Consider the following 7185-nt stretch of genomic DNA (forward strand, 5'->3'; position numbering starts at 1 on the left):
TTTGTACGATATGAAATCTTAGGTAACAACTGATAATTCGTGACGCTTACCGATTAACATTTTTTGTCAATGCGCTCTGCTATATACTACAGAAATAATAATGAAATACTCTTAACAATAAACTTAGTTGATGTTGAAGTTGCGATGGACCTGGTCAGCATAAAGCAACCAAATTATTGATATTATTAAATATTACAAACTAAGTGATTGTTCCATCACAAGTGTATCGATTTTAAATCCTGTATAAATTTTTGTTGTTGTTATTGGGCGACAACTTTAACGCCGGCTTTGTTCATGGAGCCCTGTTGTCGTTGTGTGTATGCAACCAACACTTCAGAGACTACACAGTTTGATTCGAAAAATACCAAAGATCTCTTTAATAGACACGCGAGTCTTAATTATTTCTATGCATTAACTACACTCTCTTTGTGCTATCAACAAAGGATTTATATGTAACATTCCAATAAATTATTATTATTAGGTATTAAAGACTGTGAGGCTTTTAATGCGCATGCTTCCGTCTTTTGGTCTGATGTGTGTTATAAATTTTTGTAAGGTTAGGATTAAACAGAACAGTAATTTCTGGTATATTGTATTTAATTCTTTTATAAATTGATACTTCTTACTGTAAGTAAATAATTGTTTTTGTTCTAATTTGGATTGTACTAAATGATCGTTTTTAGCATTCCATAATGTGGGTGCAAGAGACATGGGAAACCGAAGAAGATATTGAAAATGATATTCTCTTGATGGCTGAATATTGTGTGCCTGCAGAGATTAATCAAGATTCCTCCGCACGAAAAGTTCCAGATACGATTTTACAATACAAGAAACAAATGGAAGAAAACCGACGAAAACCTTTGAATAGTGATCTCGACGATAACGTTTGCTATGTTGTAAGTGGTCGAGGGAAGGGAATTAAAGATCGACTTATTCGTCCAGGTGAACTCGTCGATACTCATCCTTTGGATGAAGCTGAACTGAAAAAGAAAATTCGAGAGGTACAGTTCATATTTTTATAAATCAATTGTCAAAAACTGTTAAAACATGGTACGAAAATCGTTCGTAAAAGTTACTGTTGGTGGCCGGGATCTGGTCAAGGCTTAAAAAATACATGAACAGAACAATTCGTAGATAGAAACGCGCAAAACAGATCCGGCCATTATCAAAAATTTAAAATTCTTAGAAACGTGAATGAGAAGTTTGCACTTTTTCAAAATATTTTTATTACCAGTACTATACCAGGTGGGACAACCTTATCGCGCACCAAAGAAAATCGCGTCTTCTAATGAAATGAAATTCCTGAAATTTTACACACCAGCCTCTACATTGATGGGGACTATTCTTGATTTTTATTAATTTTTTTTTGTTAATAAATAAAGTCGTATCAGTTTTGTGAGTTTTTGGGAACAAACTGTTAATTTAACTACAAAGTTCTTAGTCTATTTCAGTGCTTTAGTGGAAATTGGGTTAAATTCCCAGCTTTTTGGCAACATCGCTCGCTAGGGTTTTAAATTCCCAAGCGTTATTGTTGAAAAGTAGAAATTTGTTTTTGATTACTTGGTGATTTTTTTATTGTTCTTTAAAATGCAATATACATCTACAGCATTCATGCTTCGTATAAAGTAATTACCGTGCTATTAAAACACGGACAAGAACGAGTGCAAAAATGGCAAAACAGTGTGAAATCTCAGAAAAACATTAGGTTAGAAACATAGAGACACTGCGCATGAGTATGACTAACCCTGAAAAAAAAGTTAGTAACCATTGAATAAGAGAGAGGGAGAGGCGAATCCCTCTGTCTACCCCTCTTTTTTCGCGAAAGCGCTACCTAACCCTGAGAGAACGAACTAACTCGATAATAGCGGGAAATTCAAACGGGACGTTTTATTTATTTTCGAAATTTAAAGAATTATAAATGTTAAATGTTTCTGTACTTAGCACTGTTACGAGACGTTTTAATAAAAAACCATCTGTAACACTTGCAATAGCACCAAAACATTTAACACCGCTTAATAAAATTAAACAGTCTTTCCAATAAAAATTTATTAAAAAAATAATAACGTGCTGGAATGTATAGGCAAAATTAATTTAACTCAAATTGTTTTTCATAAACATACTCAGATGTAGTAATCTATGTAAATATATTGTCCAAATATACACAATGTTTATTGAATTGTTAACTGGAAGTGTACACTATTGGTATCCTTTAAATTTTAATTTCAGATTACTAACAGACCCAGTGTTTCGGGATCAGTCTGTATAAATACATCAGTTTTGTTGGTTCGATAACTTGTCTACAGCCTGTTCAGAAAAGCAAAAAAATATTAAAATTTTGATTGTAACCTTTGACAATAGTCCAATTTTTAGGTCCCTAAGGCTAAATTTTACAATTCTCAGATGAACAGATTCCCGATAAGTTTTAAGTGTTTTTGTTCAACAACATGTTTTTTGAAATTTATTCGCAGTTATAAAGCTTACGGACGTTTGTAAAAGCAGCCCTAACACGTACTATAACAGCTTGATGTTAAAGTTCTTGATAAGTTTTAAATTTTTTTAAAAGTAATCTCGATTGTATCATAGTTATGAGTAAATTACACAAACACAAGAGAATTACAAGTATGCTAAAATTATTTTAAATAAAAAGCGACATATCTGATATACATAACTGTAACTGAAAGTTACTGTTTAAAACTACCATGTAATCATTTAAATGTATAATAATAGTAGGCTTTAATATTGTTTACCTTGTATGAAACTTGTAGAATACATTTTTTCGCTTAGTTTCTAAATTTAGCAATTACAAAAAGAAAAACCTTGTTTTTTTAACAGGCATAGGCGTTATAAAATTGTGTAAAATAGCATAAAAAATGTAGACAGAGGGACATGGCGAATTTGAAAACCTTGAACCATAGCGAGTCCTAAACTCCCTGCTTTCACAAAATACTGGCTTCGCAACTACAATAAATTTATTTATTATTATGAAATAGTAATTACTGCTCATTACATTTAACTCCTCTTCATGGGATTTTCAATTACATTCCAAGAACCGTTGTCATCTCCAAGGACGGTCTTCATCTACAAAACATCCGGAAATTCCCTCATTAGAGAAGTTTGTGTGATTTTTCTTGGTGTAATATGATTATATTAATATCTAGAATTCGCAATTAATTGTTGTATAGACACCTTTCAGTAACGTTTACCTTAAGTTTCCTTAAGTTGATTCATCCTTCATTAAATGAAACACTGTCAATTCACACTATACACTAGATCTAAATAAAAGATCCGTATAAAAGTAGAGATGTTTGATCACAAAAACACCCAAAAAATCACGTTAAATCGTTTTCTGAAGTCTTTAAAACACATTAAATCAAAATGTCGTCAAAAACCGCAACGACAGCAAAATAATCGACTGTTTATAAATCAAAACATTAAAAAGAGAAGTGTACGCACGTCGATTATTTTTAAGTGAACCTCCTTTACTTTTAGCAAAATGTCTGACAGGTTTAAATTTACAGATTTCTTTGCAACTGTCGCGACCTCTTATCCTGAATGCACGAACTATTTTAGCCGTTTCCCTCCTTCCAGTGAACACAGTTAGTTGCATAGGTTAGTTGATTTCATAGATTATAATTAATCTGTGAAGTTAAGCAGCTCTGACCCCGGTCATTCCTTGGATGGGTGACCGGTTACTGTAATGCCAAAACATTGCAACTAACTCGTCTTTCGGAGGAGACGTTAAGCCGTCGGTCCCGGTCACTACTAGTGGTCGTTAGGTCAGGTCAGAGGCTGTAGATGCGACCTGAAAACTCTGGCACTTGGGTGATGGCGTTACCACCATACGCATAATTTGTATACACTTTCAGGGGCCTGTTATTAATCAGACAGATTTCCTTCGGTAAAGATTTTAACCTTGGATAAATCATAGCCAAGCACTGAAATACGCTAAACCAAGAAATAAAGTAACCAGAATATTTTTAGTTTAACCATCAACTGAAATACCGGGCGTAAATGAATCCTCATCTGCTAGCCCATTGAACCCTGGTATCGGAGTTATAAATTTTGACTTGCTTTGTTAAATAATCGGTCTTTTTTATTTAGACGTAAACCAGACGCGTGATTTATTAGATGGTATAATTTGTCAACAAAGAGATCACTTATCAGTAGCCGACCTTTTTGAAGTCCTTTATTCACAGTCTTGCAATAAAACTGATGCCTGCATTGAAATATCCCAACGAAATCTTTTACAGTCCTACGTCTTACCTCAATTACAGTTCATATTGTCACCTAAATTTCGACACCACAAGTAGCAACTCATAAATAAAAACAATTTTTAAAGTTAAAATGTAAAAGTGCGTTTAATTCAAAATCTATTCAAAAATCTATTTTTTTGCTAATTTTGTAAACAATTATCTGACGTAAATACGGGTAGTTTAGTATAAAATTCAGAATTTGACTTTTTGGTCTAAAATTACTTTTTTTCTTTTATCTTATCTGTAAGTAAAAAATGACAAGAAAATTAGAGGAGATACCTTTTGAGTGTACAGTCAGGCGTGTAAAATGCAATTTTTTTATGTAATTAGAATTCGCGATTTTCTTAGGTGTGCGATCAGATTACCTCACCCAGTACTGGCTGGTGAGCTTCCGTCTTTTGTAGCTCAGTCATTAGTAAAGTTGGACTTGTGACATGTCGTATTTTTTATAGACTCTATTTATAATGTAGGGGTGGGTTTCACCAACGTCAATTAAATAAGATAACTATCCCATAGCGCCATACGTTAAGGCGGCCCCCAAGAACTGTCAAAATGATGTGTTCATACTTTTATACATACCTGAAAAAACGAACCACGAAGCAGTACCAAACAAAAAGTAAAATAATTAGAAATTAATTCCCCACAAAAAATTTTTTATTTAGTATTTTTATTTAGCATTTTCATGGTCTGCTGATCTGCACAGATCGGAAAAAGTAAAAAATTGACAGTTCTCGGGGGCCGCCTTAATTAAATGTGGCACTTACTGTTTCAACGATTTCAGTTAGAACTTATTCATCAGATAAACTAACTGGACGAAATTGAGCAGTTAAGTTATGTTAGAATTCAGATGAATATTTTGTTATATTTTTCGTTAATACAATAAAAATTCTTTGAGTTTAGGTTTCAAAAAGTTGATTCCTTACATTTTCTTCTCGTTTTCATGCGCAACCTATGCCAAAAGAACTATTGCTAACAAATTATACTTATACTATAAGCTTCCTGATTATTTATTCATGTACTTGTTAATTAGTGTTGTTTACAATTTCTCTTTACTTTTCACCAATGCGTTTGCAGATAAAATAGTATATTTTATTCGGAGTAAATGTGAGTTTATGTGACCAAGCTGAATTAGTTGTCTCATTGATATTGCATTCGCCAAAATAAAAATTCAACTTTCCCAGATAAACTATCACATTTACCCCTTATAAAATAATATACTATTCTTGTAAAGTGTAACATTTGTGTAGCTTTTTAACAGAATCTTTAAATGTAATTGACAATTTGTGAGTTTCACAACTGACAGTTTTGACTGAGTTTTATTGACAGCGGATTCAATTGAGCTGAGCGATACATTTTTTTACGTGTAAACCTATTCCAAAGTTAACTAGATAAAAATAATTTCTAGAGGTTTCTAGGGATGCACTGTTCTATTATTGAATTTTCTGATGATGACCTACTACTATCACCAGACGTGAATTTTTCTAGTTCTGTATGCCTCCCCTTTGTGGGGTAGTGCCAACTTGACATCTTTTTGACAGTTACTTATAAAAAATATTAGCTGTTTCAAAACTATAAAAACGCCAACGTCACATTTTCTCTTAAAATTAGCTGTTATAAATTATTCATGCATTTCAAAAAAAATAGCTAACGTAATTTATACTTTCAATGAGAGATCTAATCACTAATTTACAATATTATCAGTCTTAATAAAAAAAATAATTCGGTAAAAAGCGAAGTTGGCGCTTTTAAAGTGTTAAAACAGCTAACAGATGTTTGTTTAATTTTCGAGATAGAGTTTAAGATTCTTTTCTAGGTTTCTGGGTTTGGGTATTCAAATGAATTAATTGAAAAATCTATTAAAGCTAAGGCTTATGATCCCCCAAAGGATAGTCAAACTAATTCTTTCTTCAAGTTGGTTTCATCACCTTCTAGTAGCAGATCTTCAAATGAAAATACTCCAACCAAAAAAAAACAATTCTATTAAAAATGATGTAAGCACAGCGGATTTTTCTTTCATTGAATTATTTACGAGTATTATCAGTTTTCGATTGCAAGTTATGTTTAGGATAATAAAATGTTCATTTAGTAGTTTAGATTTATGTACTCTATTTTTGTAAACATTACAATAAAATCATACGTAGATATTTTGTTTAATGTTTTTTAACCTTTGGCGTTCAATTTGAAACGTCCTTTTTTATACAACTCAAGAAGATGTGCGTAGAAGGACATTAGAGAGAGTGTATCTCAAAATCACAAATTTGTATTTTAATTTTTCAAGGCGTAAATGGTGCCTCGTTAATTGTTTACATAGCGACATCTAAATACTAGGATACGACACAAAAATCTAACTCGTTTATTTTTGCAATTATGTAAGTTACATTCCATTTCAGATCTTTATCGAAAATGGCAACAGCGGTTTTATATTTTGTAGTATGAAATTTATATATTATAGAAAAATTCTGCATTATAATTACTGGAACTCGGTGACAAATTTTGTCCTGGAAAATCCATCATTTTGAAGAGAAAATAATAATGAAAAGTGACAGTTTTTGCGAAAGGTAGAAACCGACCATATTTACCTAAGATGTTTGAAAATTATAATTTTCCACACTGAGTGATTGTAGCAGTCCCTACGCCTGTGTTGCATGAATTGTAAACGTGGGTTTCTTTCTAAATAAATTAGATATAGTCCTACACTACTTGCTGTGTCTACCATAAACCAATAAAAACTTCCCAAATTTGCAGTCATTATTTTGGTCATTGTTAATGTTTACAGTAGAGGATCGTAAACAGAACTTCTCCATACCTAAGGTTCATCTGTTTAAGATCCCTAACAATGACCACAATAATTACTGCGGTTTTAGGGAAGTTTTTATTGGTTTATGGTAGACAGCAAATTATGTAGGACTATACAATATTTTTTGTAACGAAT

The 7185-nt window shown here is 32.2% G+C and overlaps 1 non-coding gene across 1 annotated transcript; it reads left to right on the top strand.

Moving 5' to 3' along the window:
* Nucleotides 1–387: 387 nt before the first annotated feature.
* On the top strand, nt 388–6397 carry LOC103314961 (uncharacterized). Its single transcript, XR_010334589.1, has 3 exons — nt 388–627; nt 684–1001; nt 6067–6397. It is a non-coding gene; the product is annotated as an uncharacterized LOC103314961 (transcript).
* Nucleotides 6398–7185: the final 788 nt, after the last annotated feature.

This window comes from Tribolium castaneum, chromosome 6, assembly GCF_031307605.1.
Source record: "Tribolium castaneum strain GA2 chromosome 6, icTriCast1.1, whole genome shotgun sequence".
NCBI lineage: Eukaryota > Metazoa > Arthropoda > Insecta > Coleoptera > Tenebrionidae > Tribolium > Tribolium castaneum.